At 41.4% G+C, this 24,216-nt stretch overlaps 1 long non-coding RNA gene across 1 annotated transcript in view; it reads right to left on the bottom strand.

Moving 5' to 3' along the window:
* Positions 1 to 23,464, bottom strand: part of LOC132402475 (uncharacterized) — a 31,039-nt gene extending 7,575 nt beyond the window's left edge. Inside the window, exons 1-3 of the long non-coding RNA XR_009514915.1 lie at positions 23,407 to 23,464; positions 21,669 to 22,022; positions 18,465 to 18,663 (exon numbers count right to left, since the gene is read on the bottom strand). This is a non-coding gene — a long non-coding RNA (uncharacterized LOC132402475). The remainder of the gene's footprint in view (positions 1 to 18,464; positions 18,664 to 21,668; positions 22,023 to 23,406) is intronic.
* Positions 23,465 to 24,216: the final 752 nt, after the last annotated feature.

Genomic DNA, 24,216 nt, shown 5'->3' with positions numbered 1-24,216 from the left:
TTGAACTTTTTCTAAGTTACACATATTTTATTCTACCATTCTGTTCACAAGCACATACATATTCTCTTGATTCATCTTATCTTTTTTCTGTCTCTTTCCCACTGACCAATTTTGTCTCTGACAGTGCAATGTGTCACGTATTATATTGAGCAATGTGCTTTTTGACAATATAGCATTTAACCATCTATAATCTAATGAAAGTCTTTAACCACCTCAGCACTTTCTGCCCATTTCACACATTTCAATTTTATATGAACATATCATGCTCCCAGTGTCCTTTTCTGTACCTTTATCAATGTTAATGTTACAAATTATGGTTCGTATTAATAGCTGAGACCAAGCAGAAACTGCATCGTTTTCTAACTGCTAACTTGGGATTTCCTGAGCCATTGTCATGTCACCTGAACCCAAACCAATTCCATTGTGATGATAATGGATTCAGTGTTGTTGCCTCAGAGGTCAGGGGGTCACAGTAAGCTCCTTAATGGACTGTGAAATAACTATAACTGCATTAACCTCCCAGAATCACATGGGTGGTAAACTTGTGCCCAAGCATTTTCACTCTCAAAAACTCTTCATTCATTTCAACAGGGAATACAATTGGTTTAAAATAATTTTCTGAATGAAATTTAGTCAAAAAATCCCTGTTGGCATTGAGGAACATTTCATTATAGTAGCATTTAAGTTTAATTTACTCTGTAAAAATGCAAATCAATGCAATAAATTAATTTATTACATTGATTTAAGGGTTAAACTAAGTGGGCAGGGGAATGGGAACTGGAGTGATAGGACTGAAGATGGGGCAGTTGGTACACATGCCAATGGAAGTTGTGGTGAGAAGGTGAGGAAGGACAGGCAGATGATAGAGCAATACTGCAGTCAGCTGAAGTGTAATATGAGGGCAAAATTGAAAAGGGTGATGAACACAGGACTGAAGGTTTTTATATCTGCATGCATACAGTCTATGGAATAAGGTAGAAGATCTTATAGCGTGTTTAGAGGTTAGTGTGTATGATGTTGTGGGCATCACTGAGTTGTGACTGAAAGAAGATCATAGTTGGGAACAACATCCAAGGATACACATTGTTTTGAAAGGGCAGGCAGGTGGGCAGACAGAGTACGGAGGCACTGTTGGTAAAAAATGAAATCAAATCCTTAAAAAGAGACGATACGAGATTGAAATATGAAGAATCCTTGTGTGTAAAGTTAAGAAACTGCAAGAATAAAAAGGCCCTGGTGGAAATTACTTACAGCCCGCAAACAGTAGCCAAGACGTGAAATATGAATTTCAACAGGAAATAGAAAAGGCATGAAATAAGGGCAATGTTACAATAGTTATGGGGGGGTGGTTTCAATATGCATGTAGATTGGGAAAACCAGGTTGGTGCTGGATTGCAAGAGACAAAATTTATAGAATGCCTATGAGATGGCTTTTTAGAGCAGCTCGTGGATGGGGCCACTGGGGGATTCTGGATTGGGCGTTATGTATTGAATCAGATTTGATTAGGGTGTTTATGGTAAACTATTCAAGAGGAGGTAATATGGTAGAATTATTCTGCAGTTTAAGCGGGAGAAGATAAAGTCAGATATATCAGTATTTCAGTGAAGTGAGAGAATTACAGAGGTATTAGAGAGGAGCTGGCCAAAGTTGATTGGAAAGGATGATGGCAGAACAGCAATGGCTTAAGTTTTGGGGGGTAATTCAGAAGGCACAGGATAGGTACATCCCAAAGATGAAGCATTCTAAGTGGAGTAAGGGCAACCGTGGCTTACAAGGGAAGTCAAAGGCAGCATAAAAACAAAAGAGAGGGCATATAATATACCAAACATTTGGGAAGCTTTGAAAAACCAACAGAAGGCAACTAAGAAAGCATAAGGACTGAAAAGATGGAATATGAACTAAGTTAGCTTATAATATAAAAGAGAACACCAAAAATATTTTTCAGATATATAAGAAGTAAAAGATAGGCAAGAGTTGACATTGGACCACTGGGGACAAGAAAATGGCGGATAAACTTAATAAATATGTTGTGTCAATCTACACTGTAGAATTCATTAGTAGTGTGTCAGAAATTTGAGAGTGTCATGGGGCAGAAGTCAGTGTAGTTGCTATTACTAAGGAGCAGGTGTTTGGGAAGCTGAAAGGTCTGAAGGTAGGTGGACTACACGCCAGTGTTCGGAAAGATGTAGCTGAAGCAATTGTGGAGGCATTAGTAATGATCTCTCAAAAATGACATGATTCTGGAATGGTTCTAGATGATCTGAAAACTGCAAATGTCATTCCACTCTTTAAGAAGGGACGGAGGCAGAAGAAAGGAAATTATAAGCCAGTTAGCCTAACTTCAAAAGTTGGGAAGAAGTTGGAGTCTATTTTTCAGGATTCTTTGAGGCCCATGATAAAGTAGGCCAAAGTCAGCATGGTTTCCTTAAGGGGAAATCTTGCCTAACAAATATATTGGAATTCATTAAGGAAATAACAAGCAGGATAGACAAAGGAGATTCAGTGGTTGTCGTTTACTTGCATTTTCATATCATGATGTTGTTAACCAAGATAAGAGCCCATAGTACTACTGGAGAGATACTAGCATGGATAAAAGGAGGCAAAGAGTGGATTAAAGAAGGCCTTTTCTGGTTGGCTGTTGGTGAGATGTGGTATTCTGCAGGAGTGCATGTTGGGAGAACTTCTTTTTATGTTATATGTCACCAATTTGGATGATAGAATTGATGACTTTGTGGCCAAGTTTGCAGATTATAGAAATATAGGTGGATGGCCAGGTAGTTTTGATGAAGCAAGGCATCTGCAGAACAACTTAGACAGACTGGGAGAATGGGAAAAGAAGTGGCAGATGGAAATAGTGTAGGGAAGTATATGGTCTTGCATTTTAGTAGAAGGTATAAAGATGTAAATTATTTTCTAAACAGGGATAAACTTTAAAAAAAAACTGAAGTGCAAAGGGATTTGGGATTCCTTGTGCAGGATTCCTTAAAGGTTCACTTGTAGGTTGAATCTGGAGTATGGAAGCCAAATGCAATGTTGGTGTTCAGTTTGAAAGAACTTGAATATAAGAGCAAGGATTTGATGCTGTAGCTTTATAAAGAATTGCTCAAACTGCACTTGGAGTATTGTGAGCAGTTTTGCGCCCCTTATCTAAGAAAAGATGTGCTGGCTTTGAAGAGGGTCCAGAGGCAGTTACAAAAATTATTCCAGGAATTAAAGGGTGAGCATACGAGGAACATTTGATGGCTCTGGGCTTGTACTCGCTGGGGTTCAAAAGAATGAGGGGAATTTAATTGAAACCTAACAAACATTGGAAGGTCTAGACAGAGTGGGATGTAGAGAGGATGCTTCTCATAGTGGGGGAGACTAGGACCAGAGGACACAACCTCAGAATAGAGAGATGTCTATTTAGTACAGAGATGAGAAGGAATTTCTTCAGCCAGACGATAGTGGATCTGTGGAATTCATTGCCATGAACGACTGTGGAGCATATCATTGATTATATTTAACAGGCAGTTTGATAGGTCTTTGTTAGTTATGGTGTCAAAGGTTACAGGGAGAATGCAGGAGAATGTGGATGAGAGGGATAATAAGTCAGCCATGATGGAATGGTGGAGCATATTTGATGGGCTGAATGGCCTAATTCTACTCCTATGTCCTGTGGTGTATATTATGAAATGTAAAAGAAAATGAAGTGAAGCTAATGGACACAAAAACTTTAATTATACGCAATTATGTATTTTCAGGATATGGTAACACTTTGAAACAAATGTCAATGTCTTACTTTTACAATGAATTTTATTTTAATACTTTGATTTGAGATGGGCTATATTGCATAGATCCTAAAACATGTATGGTTTAAATGCACAGTGACTAACCGATGACTTGCAAACTGGTGCGGCCTACTTGCTGCCATGGTTTCAGTAAGCCCTCAACCCTACCATTGTTGGTGGCTTAGTGACTTTGTGTGGGCAAAGTTTTGTAAAACGTCACTTCCAGTTCAACATAGCAAGTGCTTCATATAGCTGAATTGCAACTATTAAAGGGAATGGCATTCCGATGTAACAGGTGGTGGAGGTCACTGTGAATATGATAATGACTGTCAAAAGACTCATAGTTCTCTATAGAAGGTATGTGCTGCACACTTTACTAAATCTGCTTTGCACACGTTATTGAAGACGTGCTGTTACTGCAGGAACATGGTCTAGTGGGCTTGATGCATTGCCGATAGAAATTCAATGACCTCACATGAGCAGTCAAGGTCAATGAATACATCTTCAAATGCCACATCCCACCAATTACACCATTAGCCTTAGACTTACTTCAACAAAACACAATCCCTTCATTTAAAGGCTTAACAATCTTAAACAATCAGGACTCAGATTTACCATTCATTTGTCTGTACACTTGCTGGCACACCACACTTAAAATTACTCACAGCCACATCCCATAGCTTGCAAACAGTGCTAACATGCAGCCATGAAAGGATCATTACCCACATTCATGTACATAACATGATTCCCTCTCCGCTGTATACAAATGGAGGTCAAGCAGCAAAATAACAGGCATCAGGTACACAAGCAATGAAGTGACAAATGATGGCCAGCAGTGATATATTGTTGACAGTATTACCATATAAAATTTATCCTTTCATCTCCCACATTCCCCTTACACCCATCTCTTCTGGCTCATAATATTGAATGGTATAACCATATACTTCAGTTCCCCGCTCCCACCCTTCACTATGTGGACACACAATCATGCAAATTATCTCTTTCAACTCACAATATCACGATATTAAGGGAACTACTATTTTGATTCCTGCAAGACTATACTAGAAGCAACACTCAGGATTGCTTCTTCTAAGAACCATTGAAATGGTCATGTGACCTTTAATCTATTCCATTCAATTCTATAAATTCTCTCTATGGCAATAAAATCAGAATAACAGTTTCAAATTATTTGTTTTTGAGAACCACATCTTAAGCTTAGAATTTAAAATATTAAAGTGTTATTTACATTGGCATTAAAACATGGAAGCTGTTGGATCAAATGATCTTTTTATTTACAGCGTGGAATAGGCTCTTCCAGCCCTTCGATCCACACTCCCCAGCAATCGCCCGATTTAATCTGAGCCTGTTCATGGGACAACTTACAATGGTCAATTAACCTACTAACAGGTATGTCTTTGGACTGTGGGAGGAAACTGGAGCACCTGGAGAAAACACATGCGATCACAGGGATAATGTACAAACTTCTCACAGGCAGTGGCGGGAATTGAACCTGGGTCACCTGTACCATAAAATGTTGCATTAACTACTGCGCTACCATGGTATCCTGCACTTAAATATTACATTTCACTACTTATTCACAACTCTATTCTGAGAATATTCTGCCAGGATAAAATATTAGCAGATTTTTTCCCTCATGAGACAAAATTTGTATTGTGTTTCAGAACACCTGCATGTAAATGATCTTACCATGATTAAGATTAGATTGGAATCTCCACTTGATTTCTCTTTCCTACTTAATTTCACGTAACAAAGAGAGGGATGCCAATATTGGGAAAATTCTCCCAATATTTTATAGCCCAAGATCAGGAAATCCATTTTTCAAACGCAGTCCAAAATTCATATTACTCTGTTTTAACAATGCAGCAAAGCCCAGCCTCAGAAAACTGTTGTAACACTCTGGAGAGGGGGGAAGATGTGGCCGACAACCTGCCCCTGCATTTCTAATGACCAGGACTGTTTATTGTTCTTGTGTTAAGATGCTTTTGTGGGATTATGATGGGAAGTTCCAGTTCACTTATTGTTATATTTTAGCTTGGATTATACAGTTATTCTTTTTGTGTATTTGTGGTTCACCCTCACTGTAACCACAGCGTGTGATGGCCTCCTCCCTTGTCTGTATGAGACTGGTTGGGTTCACTCTCTGAGTCATGGTGTTTTGTTTTTAGTTTGTCTGTTTTGTGTTTATCATAATAAAACAGTTGTTGAGTTTAACGAGCTTCGTTGTCTGTCATTATGGGACCAAATGCTCACCCCAATATGTATCTTCAGTACCAATGAATTTCTCGATTTCTCACATTTACCATCCTGGTGATGTCTGAAATGCAAATTGATGACGTCATGCCAATTTGCTGAGCAATTTTATTCTGGTTTTTACCAATGCGAACCAGTTTGAATGCATAACCGTTATTGGCAGAAGAGAAAGAGAGCCTGTGCTTTAACTTACTGACCCAAGAGAAGTGGCAGGAGGAGAGAGGTGAGGTTATAGTAGAGCCTTGGAATTCTCTTTTCTTCATTTGCTAGGGCCTTTTTAATCAATATGGACAGAAAGGACCGAATCAATCTGGCAATGGACAATGATTCTAAGTGGAGACTCTTTCCATAAAATAGTGCTAAACTGGAATACAGCGGCTTCTACGGGGATTATAGTGTTATTAACTTTTTCCAAACTATTTTTTATGATCGTAAGATCTTGCAGGACGTTAAGAACTGCAGACCTACACCAGCAGCAAATTACTGATTGGTGGAGAAACTGAAGGGGCTGGACTTGGTGCGAATCATGTTCCTGCCACACCAGAGAGGCACTGGGTGAACCTATACATGAGAGCAATGTGCTGACTAGCAGCAAATGATCATCTTAGTCACTTTTCTTGTGATCACAAGAAAATTTTCCTGGAGTTCACCTGGCGGAGAATCTCACCTTGTCCCTCAACACCCGCTCCATAGCCAAGAAAGCCCAGCAGCATCTCCACTTTCTGTGAAGGCTGAAATAAGTCCATCTCCCACCACCCATCCTCATCACATTCTACAGGGGTTGTATTGAGAGCATCCTGAGCAGCTGCATCACTGCCTGGTTCAGAAACTGCACCATCTCAGATCGCAAGAATCTGCAGAGGATAGTGAGGTCAGCTGAGAAGATCATCGGGGTCTCTCTTCCCGCCATTACAGACATTTACACCACACACTGCACCTGCAAAGCTAACAGCATTATGAAGGACCCCATGCACCCCTCACACAAACTCTTCTCCCTCCTGCCATCTGAGAAAAGGCACCAAAACATTTGGGCTCTCACGACTAGACTATGTAACAGTTTATTCCCCCAAGCTATCAGATTCCTCAATACCCAGAGTCTACACACACACACACACACACACTTGAAAACCACTCCACTCCCTTTCCAATTTTTGCTCATTTTTTTCTCAATTCCTACTGAAACATTGTTTACATTTACATTTACATCATTTATTATTATATTGTAATTTGCACTTTACTGTGTCTATTGTCTTGTTTATTAATTACTGTACCATCTTGCACTGTTTTGTGCACTTTATGTAGTTCCATGTAGGTCTGAAGTCTAATGTTGTTTTGCGTTGTTTCACATAGTCTGGTGTAGCTTTGTGTTGTTTCATGTAGCATCATGGTCCTGGAGGAACGTTGTTTCATTTTCACTGTGTACTGTACCAGCAGTTATGGTTGAAATGACAATAAAAGTGACTTGACTTGACAAGACTTTGTTTGACATTGTTAATCTAGAATGCTGCAAGTTGATTCACTGATTTATTGGTGGATGGCAGGAGCGAATGGCAAAGGAGCTGAGTGGCCTCAGTTGAAGCGAGGTCTGGGTCTCAGCCTGCTGTGTCGCTAGGTTAAAGCCGCCCAGGAGAGAGGTGTTGGAGTCAGTGCGCTCCACCAGAGTCCCGAGGATGGTGTGGCATGCCATCCAAGCTGGAGTTAATCTAGCCCCCCTAGTGTTTGCTCTGCAGAAGATAAACTGTATTGCATTTGACTGTTGACTGCTGCAACACTGCAGGACTCAGGGCCTTAGACTATTTGTGCTTTTTATGTGGCTAAATTTTACCAATATCTTATGTGCTTGCTATCTTATCTGTTTCTTGTGCGTGTATGACTGTTGGTTCTGTGTTTTGCAACTTGAATTTGAACCCCTGTAGTCACTCAAACTGCTACAGTTCCTGGGCTTCCACATTTATCGTGAAGCACGGAAACAGGTTTTATTGATGGATTTGACTCTGAATCCATCACATTTAGCCCCCAATTAGGCCCAATCCTGGTGGAATTCCTCAACATCACACTGGACAATTGTTGTGTCAACAAAGACTTCTACCACAAGTTCCCCACCAAGAATTTTTGGTGTCCCATCCATCAACTTCCTCTCATCGAGGAATACTCTTCCTCTAAATTTCATAGTTGCCAACAGCAAATCAAGGGAGGTGTCATTGAAAGGAGACCCAGGCATTGTTCCTTGTGATTTCATCCTCTTACTTTGACTTCCAAATCCAAATTCCTTCATATTGTACTCATTGAGTGTTCTTTCCTACAACATTCTGGAAACTGCATCGTGCCAAGCTCATTAAAACCATCAACATCAATTGGTTTTGCATCCAGAAAAGGGATTGTAAAGTATTAGCTTTATTAAAGATCCATTTACAGATATAACACACTCCCAACATTACTTCTCTAAACTCCAGCCCATGGTCCCGGCTGTAAACCAATGAAATAGAGCCACCAATGCAAAACAAGATCCCACAGGGAAAAGTGAGATTGTGACCAAATATTTGATTTAATTGTGAATGTGACTGAAGGGTAAAAAACAGTTACATTGCAAGGGGAATCTTTACCTCTTCCATCTATCACCTCCTACCTTCTTACATCATTCCTTTAAACAGCTACCTTCCCCCTTCACCTGCCAGCTGGTGCTCCTCACTCTCTCCTACCTTTTTATTCTGGCTTTCAGGTAGAATAAGGACAGATGCCAGAGGGTAGCCCTGGTGAAGGGTCTAAACCCGTAACATCACCTGTTCAATTCCTTTCATTATCTGCTGAGGTCCTGACCTGCTGAGTTCCTCCAGCATCTTGTTTGTGTTTCTGTCCATTGCTCACATCCAGTGTCCAGTGTAACTGATGGCATGGAGAAGGGAAAATGGGTAAGGACCCAGTAATCCAATGATGTTTCTGTTCAGAATCATTAGCTAACTATAATGTACAACTCAGCTCCTTCCTAATTTCCTCTTTGGGAGTCCACAGTTAGCATGGATCATAATAACATCTGTTCCTCACTATCAACACAGGTGCACCCCAGGAGTGTGTGCTTAGCCCATTACTCTGCTCTCTGCACTTAGTGCTGTGTGGCCAGGCACACCCAAGTGCCATCTGTAAATTTGCTGATGACAGAACTATTGGTGGAATCTCAGGAGGCAATGAGGAGGCTCACAGGTGTGAGGTAGGCCAGCTGGCAGAGTGGCGCCACAGCACCAACCTCGCACTCAACATCAGCACAACCAAGGAAATGGTTGTAGACTTCAAAAAGGAGAAGTCAGGAGAATGCACATCAGTCCTCATTGAGGGGTCAATGGAGGAAAGAGTGAGAAGCTTCAATTCCTGGAGGTCACCATCTCAGAGGATCTATTCTGAGCCCAACAGAGTGATGCAATCATGATGAATATATATGCCAGTGGCTCTACATTGTATGTCACCAAAGACTTAAGAATTTCTATAGGTGTATGGTAGTGAACTTACTGACTGGTTACATCACTGGAACCTGTTATAAAGCCTCCGATGTACAGAATTGCAAAAGGCAACAAAAGGATATAGACTCAGCTAAATCCATCATGAGCACTACCCTCACCACTATCAATAATGTGTTCTAGGGCAGTGCCTCAAGAAAATGCCATTGATCATTAAGGACCCTCACCATCGAAGGTATGCCCTCTGTAACTCTTTAGACAAGCGGAGCTAGGACTGGAGCAAACTCAGCACTCGATAGTAGAAATTAATGATGAAGATTTTTTTCAGAGAATAGTTCAAGTACAACCCTCTCACCGGGCTCATATACAAACTTTTCTTGTTAGCTAACTCTGCCCGCAGCCACGTGACTCAGCGGTGACAAGGCCACCTTTCATAAGTGTAATGCTCTAGTTAAGATTTCTACTGCTAAAAGCTGCATGTCTTGCTGGTAAGAGTGCTTTGGCTTCAGCTAAAGATAAGGAGTCATGTTGTCCAACTTTGGAATGTTGTGTCAGCCAGTTGGGTTTGTCTTGGTATGTGTTGTAACTTCTTGTCCAGTGAATATTCAAGAGGGCTGGGCGGGATCAGATTTCTGAAGGACAGTGGTCTGGTTTGGGGTCTTTTGGTGGGAGCTGTGGAGTGTGGAACAAGGAAAATGTCCGGTGAATGCTGTTTGAAGGAGAGACACCAATGTAAGAAATGCTTTGTGCAGATGCATGGCTAAAGGAGGAAATTGCCAATACTCCTGAGTTAGCCAGTTCGTTCAAGAGGGTTTTCAAGGGGGGTTTGAACTATGATTGTGTCTTTCATGCAAAACACGGGTTCAGCGTGTGAGTAAAGTGATACACTCAACTACTCCAGAAATGAGCTCCAACATTTATATATACATTAGATTGGTTTAACAGTAATGGGCCCTATTATTTATTTATTTATTTATTTATTTATTTTCCTGTTAATTGTTTGATAAAGTTGAAGAATAGGTAAATATACTCTCTTGATAATTTTATGCTGGGGTACAATCTGTCATTTCTTGGTGACTGATAATTGTGAATGGGCAATATTTACACAACATTCACCACAATCAGTGTTCCTTAATCACATCTTAACTTTCCTGTTTAGTTGAACTCCAAATCATAGTGATCCTAGACATATATTGTTTATGAAATGTGGCCTTCTCACTGCTGAGAACTCTAACGTGGCTGTTAGAGTTAGCTAACGAGCCTATTTTGTATATGAATCCCAGTGAGAGGGTTGCATAAGCGATATACATCGAGGGGCGGTATTATTTGGAGTTCAACCAAACAGGAAAGGCGGGATGTTCTAGGGAGGAACATGAATTGTAGTGAATGCTGTGTAAATACTACCCCGTACAAAGTTATTGCTTGCCAGAAAATTAACAGACCATACACCAGCATAAAATTACAAAAGAAATATATTTACCAATTTTCAAATTTAGCAAACAGTTACAGAAAAAGAAAAGAAAATTAGAAGGGTCTATTAATGTTAAACTAGTCTAAGTGTGGTCATAAATGTTGGCACTCATTTCTGAGGTAGTCGAGTGTATCACTTCACTCATGCACTGAAACCATGTTCTGCGTGAAAGCACCCGCCACATTCTGAATTTCGCTCGAAGACCAGCTCAAACAAACTGGCTCTCCAGTATTAGGAGGATTGGCCCTTCCTCCTTTGAACTACTCATCTGCACAGAACACTTCTTACAACACGGACTCTCCTTGGAATGGTATTCTTCTCTTGTGCCGTTTCACAACTCCCACCAAAAAGAAACCAAAACCAGACTACCCTTCGGAAATCTGCATCCACCTAGCCCGCTCAGACATTCCACTGGGTAAAAAGTTATGACATGTACCAAGACAACCCCGACTGGCTGACACCACATTTTCATTTGGACAACATGGCTCCATATCTTTAGCCGAAGCCAAAACACTCATTCTAGCAGGGCACACAGCTCTTACAGAAAACTACTAAAATAAAAATACCTCACAGCATAGCAGTAGAAATCCTAACCAGGGCATTAAGTTCATCCCACACCAAAAATAGTCATGTTCTCATGATTATGGAATTTATTAAACCATTATTAATAACACAGTATTCAAGTGAATTTCATGTTTTCAAGACCCCCAATGGATTTCTAAATGGAAGTAACAAATCTTACTACAAGATGAACACAACACTCTGTTTCTTTGGAGCATCATATGCTGTGTTATCTGGGGGTCTCCTGACTCTCTGAGACCTCTTTATCTCACCTTCAGCTTCAGCCACTCCTTGTGACCATTCCTGTCTACTGAGGGATGCCTCCTCCTGTCTCGTACCTTTCGGCGACTTGGGTCCCTCTGCCACCTGTCTAAACTCAACTTCATCCCCAATTATATTGGAGCCTGGTTTCTCCTTACTGTCTATTATCACATGGGGCTGTCCACTGGTAGTCTTCCCTGCTAAATCTGAGTCAGGGCTGGGAGATCCAAACATCTATCCATCAATTCTTGGGGAGTTCGCATAAAGTAAAGCATACCACGCTCCCGTTTCCTCATCCTCTGGGTCTGTACAGGATTCAATGGTTGGTTTCTCTGCAGGTCTTTCCATTGAAATAACACTATTGTCAATTTGTTGCCTTTTTGACCTTCTCCTTCCGAGCAGAGTTTTGTAAGTTCCATGTCATGTAAGCAATGTAAGTTCCATGTCAGGCAATGGGTCAACATTTAATTCCTTCCTTGGGATAGATGGTGATTTTGCTGGAGAATTTTGACAGAGCCATTTCCATCCTTCAGCTTCACCCAGAAAAATGGCAAAGTTGGCATCTGGCTCTCCACAACATACGGTGTAGAAACCCAGCAGTCAGCCAACTTATGCTTCCCTTGTAGCATCAAATTTCTTATTAAAACTCTGTCTCCAAGCATCAGTTAAGAGAACCTAATCTTTTGATCGTATCTCCTCTTGTTTCCTTGGTGTTGTTTGGTATAGAAACTACTGCTAGCTTATAATCTTTTTGCAGTTCTTTTCTCATGACAGGCACATACTTGAGATATATCTTCTGCAGCAAGTCTTCACCGCTGGTTCCAAAACAGCGAACCTCAGGTACTCCCACTTCGCGTCCAAACATCAAATAGTATGGTGAGTAGCCAGGTGCTTCATTCTGTGTACAGTTTTAGCAGTGTACCAAATGCCCAATATGCTGGTTCCACTTGTTCATTTTGTTGGCATCCAGAGTTCCAAACATGTCTAGCAATAAGCTCTTCTCAGGCTTCAAGCTGGGTACGGGTATTGATTATAACTAATGTTTCAATGACAAACTCTTGTCATCTTCAGGGATGATGCCTGGGTATGTCTAGTCTGGTGGTGTTTATACCCCTGTATTTTGCCCCTCCTGATTGTTTAGAACTCATCAAATCAGGTTGCCGCCCTCCCATTTCATTTGCAATCAAATTCCAGTTCATGCTGAGTTCTTACTTAGTTCTTGAGTGAGACCTTCAACTTCATTAAAATTATTTCCCTCTAGTTTTACTTCAATGACTTCCTTTACCAGGTGGTCCCAAAAGCTATTGGCACGGCACAATAGATTTTTGCGGTCGAAGTCAATCCTATGGCTAATGCAAATGCAGTGTTCTGCTACCGCCATTTTCTTTAGGTAACCCAAATGTATACACTTCCTGTGCTCTTTGATGTGAATTTCCACTGTGCATCCCATCTGGCTGATATATGCTGGAGGCTTACTCTGGAGTAAAGTTTCACAAATCTCTGGTAGTACGCATAGAATTGAAGGAATGAACACAGGGCATTCACATTAGTGGGCCAACATAATTGACAGATGTCTTACAGAACTGGCACTAATCCAGTGACTGTTTTAAACCTTCAGCTTTCAGGCAGTCTAACACTTCCAGTAGTCTCATCTCATGTCGATCCATTATTGACCCGAATACTATGAGATCATCCGAGTACACCAGTACCAGTTCATGTCCCCAACAGTTTCCTCCATGACAGATTGGAAATTAGTCAGTGCTCCTGATATACCCTGAGGCATTCTTTCAAACTGAAAGGATCCAAGTGGACATATGAATGCTGTCTTCTCTTTACAGCTTCATTCATGGTATCTGATCCAACACATTGAACCATTTTGCTCCGCTCAGGCAAGCCAGAGCATTCTCAATCCGTGGAACAGTACATTGGCCTGGGACTGTACATCTGTTCAGTGTTCGATAATAAACACACATTTGTACCTTCCCATTCTCCTTCCTCACCACTACTATGGGTGATGCATAGGGACTCAGTGATAAATCAAACTCATCAGTAGAAAAGACATCTTGGAACTTCAACATCTTCTCACTTAGTCTTCTTTTCCATTCCTCAGGTACCAGGGAGTCACTGAAATTGAACGACATGAAAGGTGGATGGATACGCAAGGTTCTGGGTAATAATAAGTGATATTTCACTGGACTGATCTTTTGGAGAACCTTAAAAGGGCTGATGTATTTGGGAGCCAACTTCCAAGATTCCACCTGCATCAGGTCTCAGGTGGAAAGCTAAACCCTCTGGACCTGCTTGCCTTCCACAGTTAGCTTGTTGCTGTTGCTACTGGGAGTTGGTCATTAAAGTCCACCTTGCCTTAGACCATATTTGCCTGCATCTCTTAAACAACTTATCGGCAGCCGGGACGCCCAACTCAGAGTCCAGCTCTGGGAATAGCAGTAGACTGTAGCCAAACTGGCATTCAAAAGGAGACATCGAATGGAAGAGTGAAACAGGCTATCATGCACAAATTCTGTACAAATAAGATGGTCACTCCACATAATCATAATCCCCAAGACCAGACACCTTAGGGACCTCTCCAAATCCTGTTACGCACTTTTTGTCTGCCCATTAGCTTGTGGGTGCAATCCTAAGGATAAACTAACAGTTGTCCTGATGAGGAGACAAAAGGTCCCCCAGAACTTGGAAGTGAATTGCGGCCCATGGTCTGAGATGATATCCTGGGGAAAGTCATGTATCCGGAATATATTTAGCATCATCTGCTTGGCTCCCTCCACTGCCGTGGGTAGTTTGGGGTGTTACAAACCCCGTAACTGGGTCACTTACCAGCAAAGATAGAGAGGTCCGTTGAAGTCTGATGGTACTATTTTTAACAGTATTTATTGATAAAGGGGCACAAAACTAAGATCAATGCAAACATACAGATAATATACGTCATCAATACTAAATCTAAAAGCGCGGGTATAATAATAATCAATAAGAAATAGCTCTATCATTGTCTAGGGGATAATGTATTGTCCGATGAAAATATAAAAGTCACTGTTAGTTCGTTCAAGCTGCAGTGTTTTGGGTTTTGAGAGATAGACGGGTTAAACTTGCCCATTTCTTTGATGATGCCAATCCTTCGAGTCTTTTGGGAGTTGGTTTCCCTGTTGTTAGCTAAAAGCCGTTTTTCCATGGTAGGGGCACCGGTTTCTGGGGCAAAATGGAACCGAACGCACGTGGCCTCTCCACCGGCTTCCGCTATTACGGGATCACTAGCGTTTATTCTGGTGCGTCTGAGGGGCTGTTCCCACAGACTCTTTTATCCTGACTCACAGGGTCGCAGATGCAAAACCTCCCTCAACTAGCCCACTTTGCCTGAGGGCTTCCACGTAGCACAGTATTGCAATACACAAGTTCGTCTTCAAGAGACAATGGCCATGTCCCGTAGCTTTATATCGCCGGGGGAACGAGATATTCCGCACGTCTCTCTCTTTCATTTCCTGGGTCTCCTGACCCAAGTCAATAGTGATCTTGCGATTCTCACAAAGGAGGGGGCTGCAGGCGTAATAGGGGAGACAAACAAAGTGACAAGCCTTCGAGAACCAGTATAATAACACTATGCCCTTGGGACAGAGGAAGAACTGTGATAAAATACATTGACATATGTAACCAGGGATGTGGGAATAAGTAGAGGCTGTAAAAGCCCTAGGGGCAATGCTCTGGGTTCTATGTTCCAGGCACACACTTTGCATGCTGAAATGTAGTCTTTGACACCTTTGGTCATGCCTGGCCACCAGAACCACCTCTTTATAAACTCCAGAGTATGTGGAACCCCTGTGTGACTGACCATGTTGAAGGCAAGCCACCAATTCAATACCTTAGTAAGGACCACGTCAGGGACGAAGATACGACCAGGTGGTCCACTGCCAGGATTGGCCTCGTGCTGCACCATGGAATCAATCCCCCAACTAGTGGCGGCCACCAGCCTTGAGTTGGGGAGAATGCTCTCTGGGACTTCCTCAAACTGCCTACAAAGAGTGTCTGGTTTCTGATTCTTGGAACTAGATCAGCATGTAATGATAAAATTGAACCTATCAAAAAACACTAGAAAGCACTAGATCCTTTTTCAATAACCAGCCTGCCTGCTGAAAGTTCTGTCTTTTTGGCAGCCTTTTTATCTTATGATCGTTCCAAAATAAAAAGGGGTGATTGGCTTCCTGCAGACAAAGCCTCCATTCTTCAAGTGCCGACTTGGACGGCAAGCAACTCCCAGTTCATCTCGGAGAGAGATGCCTGGAGAGGAAGGCACATGGGCTTAGCTTCTCATCTGAGGTGGTCTGTTGAGATAGCACAGCCCCACCTGCGATGTTTGAGGCATCAATCTCCACTACGAGAGGTAGGTCCAGATCAGGGAAAGCAAGGACAGATGCCATGGTAAATCTGTCCTTGGGATCGCAGAAAGTGGCTTCTGCCTCTGGAGTCCAATGGAAAGGCCCATTCGATCTTTTATTGAGGTTGGTAAGTGGAGCTATGATAGCACTGAAATTGTGAATGAAGCGATGATAGAAACTGAAAAGTAAAAAGTAGTGGAGTTGTTTGACTGACATAGGTTCTGGCCAATTTCGTATTGCTTGGGTCTTCTCAGGGTCCATCAGTAAATTCCCATTGGAAGTGACAAAACCCAGAAAAGAAACTTCGGAGGCGTGAAATTCACTATTTTCAAGTTCAACAAAAAGTTGGTTCTCTAGTAGGCATTGAAGAACACTCTGTGCCTGGTAGACATGTTTCTGAGGTGACTGAAAAAAATAAGAATACCATCAAAATAAACAAAGACAAAGTGGTTAAACGTCTCCTGGGGTGTGTCATTGATGAAGTTCTGAAAGACTGCTGGAGCATTAACTAAACCGAATTGCATCAGCAGGCATTCAAAAAGTCTGGTGGAAACGCTAAAGGCTGTCTCCATTCGTCTCTCACTCAGATCTAGATCAGGTTGCAGGCATTCTGGAGGTCTAGTTCAGTGGTTCTTCATAATAACTCAAATGCCGAGTTCATTAGAGGAAGTGGGTACCAGTTCTTAATGTAATTCTATATAAACCTCTGTAGTCATTACATGGTCTCAGTCCGCTGTCCTTCTTGGATACAAAGAAGAAGTAGGTGAAGTAGGCGATTGGATAAACCTAAATGTCAAGGCCTCCTTAATGTAATCGTCCATACCTTGCCTCTCAGGAGTGGACAAGGCATAAAGCCTTCCCTGGGGAGGACACGTACCAGGCAGTAAGTTGACGGCACTATCATAGTCCCTTGTGGGGGAAGCATAATGGCTCTCCACTTGCTGAGCACTTCCAACAAATGGAAAACTCTGAAGGCACTCTAGACAACTCCACTGAGTTTAAGTCTGGTCTTGAGTATTCAGGGAGCAACTCGACTGACGTCTCGATTTGGTTCACAGCAGGTCGCTCAGAAAGTGTGGCAGGCAACAAGGAAACTTGGGCAGGCCTCTTAGAACCTTTAGGAAGGTACTTCAACCAACCCTGAATGGTGCCAGAAAATCAGTTAATCAGAGGATTATGAAGATGTAAGTACAGAGAACCAAGGATTACGGGAATGTCAGGAGAATGGATAAGATGGAAATGATTTGTATCCTCATCCCTTCCAATAGTCAACTTGAGAGCAACAGAAAGATAAAAGATTTGTCTGGGTTCTACCATCCAAGGCTATGGCAGAGATAGGCTGGTTGAAGTGTATCGGGATTTCCTCTGCCAGTTCGACATCCACAAAGTTGCCCGCTGAACCAGAGTCTACCAGGTCTCTCACAAAATTCTGATGTCTCCCCCAAGATAATAGGGATGGTAAAACCACTCCAGAACTCGATGAAATAAAAGAGAAACTTGAGATCAATATAGTTTCTCCACAGTGGATGGTCTTGGCAGGATTCCCAACAACTCAAGGTAGATGATTGGAAATGGCTAGCCTTACCACTGTATAAGCAACACCTCTACATCATATGTCCCTCTCACTCCACTGGGGAGACCCAGGTTCATCCATGCTACATGGGTTCCTCCAGGGATGATTGCTGGGATCTGTGTTATTTATTGAATTGAGGAACTGGGGTAGGGGTTGGATGGTTCTGAGAACTCAGCCTGCAAGAGAACTCGCCACATCTTTCCCTCCTTCTTTCAACAATTCCTTGTCAATTCTTATGGCCATGGCCATAAATTTCTCCAAATCTTCCACCTGGTCCCTGGTCACAAGAACATCTCTAAGCTTGTCATTTAATCCCTGTTTAAAGAGAGCAATCCAAGCTTTATTCTTTCACTCACTTTCTGCCACCAGGACATGGAAATTGACAGAATAGTTGGCTATGGATTGTGCTCCTAGATGCACTGGAGGAGTCTGCTGGTTGCCTCTGAGTTCCCAGCAGGATGAAAGAATATTCTCCTCATCATTCTTAGAAATAAATTTATATCAGGACACACAGAGGAGTCTTTCTCCCACAAAGCCTTTGCCCATGAAAGGCTTTAAGAAAGGGTTTAAGAACCCGTGGCATGACTCTAGGCTTCCATTGTTCTGCTCTAGGGCTGGCAGGGTAATTGGCTCTCCACAGAAGTTCTGGGAACACGTGGCAGGTTACGCAGGCGAATGCTTAAAACCAGAGTCTATTCCTGAGGAATGTGAATCGCACTTACCAGTCTCAGAGTTCTTCTGCAATGATGCAAGTATTTCCTGGAGTCAATGTCCAAGCCATTCACCTGCTTCTCCTTGGTAGGCCAACATTGTACGTAATGGATCAAACTCCACTGTGTCCACTGAGTTCTGCTGTAATGTCTGCATACATGGAGTCTTTACATACGATCAGGCTAAAGTCTCAGATATTACTGTTCGATTCTGAAACAGAGATAGAAATTTCAGGAACTTTCAACACGTCAATTAGCATTTATAGAGAGCAAAAACAGAAATAATGTCACAGGCTAATCCTGATTGTAGAACTCATTCGGGGTTTTGACCCAAAATGTCAGCAATTCCTTTCTTTCCATAGGTTCTACTTGACCCGTTGAGTTCCTCCATCAAATAATTTTTTTTGTTTTGGATTCCAGTATTTGCAGCCCTTTTTTGCCTTTATTGTTTTAGTTTAATGATCTTTCATCAGAATAAGGAACAGATTGAAATCAAACATCTTAATTTGCACATAATGTTGATAATACTTAATTTATGGATTACCTATCCAATTTGTGTGATCCAAGCGGAGATCAGTAACTAGAAGTAAAAGTTAATGGGTGGCAGGACAACTTTATGCAAGTCAAGAATATGTTTGACATGAGGTTTTACTTTAAACAATTCAAAGCAGAAAAACAAATGGCTGGATGATCGATCAGTAGTCCATGGGCTACATGGGCTACATGTAGCGGCTTGGCACTGTGAAAACTTAAAGATATGACTAACAAAACAGGAAGAAGTTTAATCAGCAAGAAAGGAGAAACAACAGTCAGCATATCAAGCCTATTCCTTCAACCCTTACATGCAGCCCTTTCAAGAAGAGATCCCACCCATTTAATTTCTTGTGAATTGGATAATGCTTTACTTCTAATAACAACTGGAATTAAAAGTTGTTTAATTATTTCAATACTCCATTTTTCAGTCCTGACTCATAGCTTGCCCCATATCCCTCTGTTTCTGAATCCTGCTGCTCACTACTATACATTTCTGCAAAAGTATAAACAACCATGGAACCTGACAGAACGTTCTCTTTTATAGGTAAACAAGGCACTGAAAATTATCATAATTTTACTCCCCACATTGGACTATATATTGGCTTGACAAACATTCCTATTCAAGTGCAAATAGTTTGGAGGTGAAAGTCAGCTGACAGGAACCAGTATGCCCCACAGATAAGAAGGGAGCAAACAGACAGAGAATTCAACAAAGGTAGTGAAACAACTGCACTGATAACTGTACTGATCTGTCCCTTTTACCCTTCACTACACATGGTGACAGTAGAACACAAGTAAAGCGCATCTTGATCGCGCCCTTTGCTCCTGACAAATTATATGTAAAATCCTGATGAACAGTAATCATTGGACTCCCCATTGACTAATAAGTTAATTGTTTAATCATCACCTGTTAGTTCCATTGCACTGATGCTGTATGAAACCTTGTCATAATCACCAAAAAGCTCAGGCACAATTTGGTTATAAAATGGCCAATAGAAAATGGCAGGCAAGACAACTGACTCTTGTTAAAAAATGAGTTGTAATAATCTTTGTCTGCAATCATTTTCCAGTTAAATGATCCTGCTAAAGGGGTATAGTCATCTTGTATGACAAGAGGTCTGTAATTTGAGTGGTGTGCAATGATGTGATCAATGACATGTTGATGTCATCACCTCACCAATCTAATTTGCTGCTACCACTTAAAAAGTACAGATACTTGTAAATTAATAATAAAATTCAAAAAAATTCAAAAACAACCTCTCACTCAATGTCAGCAAAACCAAAGGCACTTTCAAGGACTCTACAACTCATATGCTGAATATTATTTATTTACTTATCTATTTATAATTATTTGTGTTTGCACAGTTTTTCTTCTTCTGCACTTGGCTGTTAGTCAGATTTTGTGTGTCATTTTTCATTGATTCTATAATATTTCTTTGTTCTAACATGAATGTCCTCAAGAAAATGAATTTCAGTATCTCAGTACAAATCTCTGCATATGGTGACATACAGTAAATGTAGTTTGATAATAAATTTATTTTGAACTTGAAAGAATGGCAAATTGGACATTTGTGACAGTGGTAAGTTACTCTAAGTGTCAACGTAATTTAATTTAGGTGAAACTCTTTGATATGATGATACCACTCCATTTACCAGGTTAGAATAGAAGCAGGTATTGTTTGAGTGGCTGGATTTGAAAATACTTCATACTGTTGTTGAAACTAATATAAAATTTATTTTGGAGGTATATTGCCATTGCATTAAGAAATATTGAACCTATTGCCGCTTTGTTAGGCTTGATACTGAGTGAATTTGCTCTGAAGGTGCTTTTGCTGCAGCAGCACAAACTTGTCTAACTTGCTTTAATATTAGTTTTACAATATGCCATCAGTCATGCGGAAAGGATTTTTTTTTACACTACCAATGTTTCGTCAAGGATTTGGTTAAAGGAGTTTGGGCAGGCCTGTGAGGTGAGATGTTCCCCTCAAGAAATCACTTGAATCCTTAGGGAAAGGGTGGATCTAAAGCAGATGGAGCAGACGTGAAGGGCTCAAGACATTTCATTGTATTAAAGATAATTGCACAAATTATTCCTGAATCTTCCACCTCTCTGAACAGCCATTAGATTTTTCAAAGCTGCCATGAAATTGATGGGCCACGATTATAAATTCAGCAGGAATACAGACTGCTTCATTACCTGGCAAACGATTTTTTGGAATGGAAATCTACATTGCAGTGGCATTAATGTCATGAGAATCCTGTCTCGGCTTCACATCCTTCCAAACAGTAAATGGAATTGTAGGCCTTGCTGCAGCTGTGCCTAATTTGGAGGTGATATGATTTTGATGTTGCAAGCAGAGTTGAAGTCTGACGTGAGGGTCAGACTCATCAACTCATCAATAGCTTAAATGAGATATTAGACTGATTGCTGACAGGAGTCGGGTGTGAATTGCGTCCTAGTTGTGTCTAGTTTGACAGCAGAACACAAATCAGAATGTCACACCTAAATCAGCAGTTTCAGCATTAAGATGCTGAGGAATACAGCCCTTGAGTCTGCTTGTTATCAATTTTTCATCATCCATGATCATCCAGTAAGTAATGTTGCTGCACTTAGTTGGTATATCATGTAATACCAGAAGAATGGTTCAAGTCTCAATGCCCCGCTAATGTTGAAAAACAAACCTTTTTTTGATGTGCAGGAATTGTAATGGACAACTTCCATTCTTCCATTTTGATCACTTCCCATTGTCATGGCTACAAAGTACGATGTTTGAAAGAGTCACATTCCAATGGCAGCTACATGAAGTGGAGAGGCACAGGTTCACTCCTCCACTCCACTGAACTCATAACTGTTGCTGATGTTTTAGGAGGAGGGGATGCAGAATGGTTGTGGAGAACTGGTGTAAATCAAACTTGTGATTTGGCCTTGAAACAGTTGAAACTGGCAGGCAAAGTTAATTTTCTCAGTATCCGAATCAGAATCAGGTTTATCACTGATGTACATTGTGAATTTTGTCATTTTACACCAGTAGTGTACTGCAAGACATAAAAATAACTTTAAGTTACAAAATAAAATAAATAAATAGTGCAGAAGGCGAGCAGCGAAGTAGTGTTTGTGGGTTCACAAACCTTTCAGAGGTCGAATGGCGGAGGGAAAGACACATTAGTAAAACATTTAATGTCTCTTCAAGCTCCTCTAACTCCTCTCTAAATGGTAACAATGTGAAGATGGCATGTCCCAGATGACGGATGCCATCTTCTTGAGCCATTGTTTCTTGAAGATGTAAAAAATATTGTGCCTGTGAAGGAACTGACTGAGTCAATAATTCTTTGCAGCCTCTTGCATTTACTAAGTAGCCTACAAGAAAATGAATCTTGGGGTTGTATATGGCGACATAACACCATAAAAACATAAGATCTAGGAACTGAATTAGGCCATTTGCCCCTTTGGGTTTGCTCTGGCATTTCATCATGGCTGATTCAATTTAACTCTCAGCCCTGATCTCCTATATTCTCCCTGTATCACTTCATGTCCAGACTACTCAAGAACCTATCAACCTCTGCCTTAAACATGCATAAAGAGAAGGTCCCCATAGCTGCCAGCGGCAAAGAATTCCACAGATTCTGCACTTTCTGGCTAAAGAAATTCTTCCTCATCTCCATTCTAAAAGGACCCCCCCCCTATTCTGAGGCTGTGTTCTCTGGTCTTAGACTCTCCCACCATAGAAAACATCCTCTCCACATCCACTCTATCAAGACCATTCACCATTCGACCAGTCACTCCTCATTCTTCAGAATTCTAGTCAATACAGGCCCAGAACCATTGAACACTCTTCATATGACAAGCCTATCAATCCTGGAATCATTTTTGTGAACCTCTTTCAATAGGTTTCAATAGGTACATTTAAAGTCAGAGAAATGTATACTATCTATCTCCCGAGATTCTTTTCCTTCACAAATATTCACGAAAACAGAGGAATGTCCCAGAGAATGAATGACAGTTAAATGTTAGAACCCCCAAAGCCCCCAGCTCTCCCCATGCATAAGCAGCAAAGCAATGACCCCCCCACCAGCAAAAAAGCATCTGCACCCTCCACCGAACACTCAAACATACAGCAAAGCTTTAATAAAGGCACAGACTTGCAATACCCCAAAGACTACTCATTCACCAGGTAATTCAACATACCACACACTCCCTCTCTCTCTCTCTCTCTCTCATAAGGGAAAAAGAGGAGACCCTGTTTCACAGCGAGAGGGGAGACATAACAACTTGTTGATTTATGGTGTAAAAAGTCTGTTGCATCACTTTTTCTGAGCTCTGTACCCAAAGAGTTCGGGACTCTGGGCACACAGCCAGAAAACAGCTCGCTGCTTTCAATCTTCTGTGTAGTCCCACCACACATCCGGCAGCGGCACCGACCTCAAATCCGCCCACCTCCAGAGCCATGAAAATCCAGAGCCCTGATGGTGTGCTAATCTTCCAGGCCGTGTCCTTGGCATATCGAAAAGCGACCGGTCATGAGGCCTTGAGAGCAGGTCTCATCTCCACAAGGAACTGAAGCCAGCATGTAACTCCAGGTCAGGGTCTTCAAAAGAACCCTGAAAGGAAATAAAAGAGATTTAAAGACAGAAATAGAACTGTTTCCGAAGATGCACGCAAAGGAGTCGCCATTAGGCACCACCATCATAAGCTCCGCCCTCTGCCCTTTGAACCCTCTCCAGTTTCAGTGCATGGGGCCCAAATCTGCTCACAATATTCCAACTGAGGCCTCACCAGTGCTTTAAAAAGTTTCAACATTACATCCTTGCTTTTATGTTCCAGTCCTCTTGAAATGAATGCTAACAACACATTTGCTTTCCTAACCACTAACCTTTAGGAAATCCTACACAAGGACTCCCAAGTCCCCTTGCACCTCAGTTTTTATATTTTCTCTCTATTTAGAAAATTAGTCAACCCTTTCAATTCTTCTACCAAGTGCATGACCATACAGTTCCCAACACTCTGACACTGTATTTCATCTACCATATCTTTGCCTCTTCTCCTAATCTGTCTGTCCTAATATAGCCCTTCTACTTCTTCAAAACTACCAAGCCCTCTACCTACCTTCATATCATCTGCAAACTTTACAACAAAGGCATTATCCAATTTATTTACATATAACGTAAAAAGAATCGGTCCCAACACAGACAGCTGTAGAACTCCAGTAGTCACCGACTGCAATTTTGCCCT

This window comes from Hypanus sabinus, chromosome 12 (genome assembly GCF_030144855.1).
Source record: "Hypanus sabinus isolate sHypSab1 chromosome 12, sHypSab1.hap1, whole genome shotgun sequence".
Lineage (NCBI taxonomy): Eukaryota > Metazoa > Chordata > Chondrichthyes > Myliobatiformes > Dasyatidae > Hypanus > Hypanus sabinus.
Note: the sequence above shows the minus strand (reverse complement) of the source record. Positions and strands in the feature narration are given on the sequence as shown.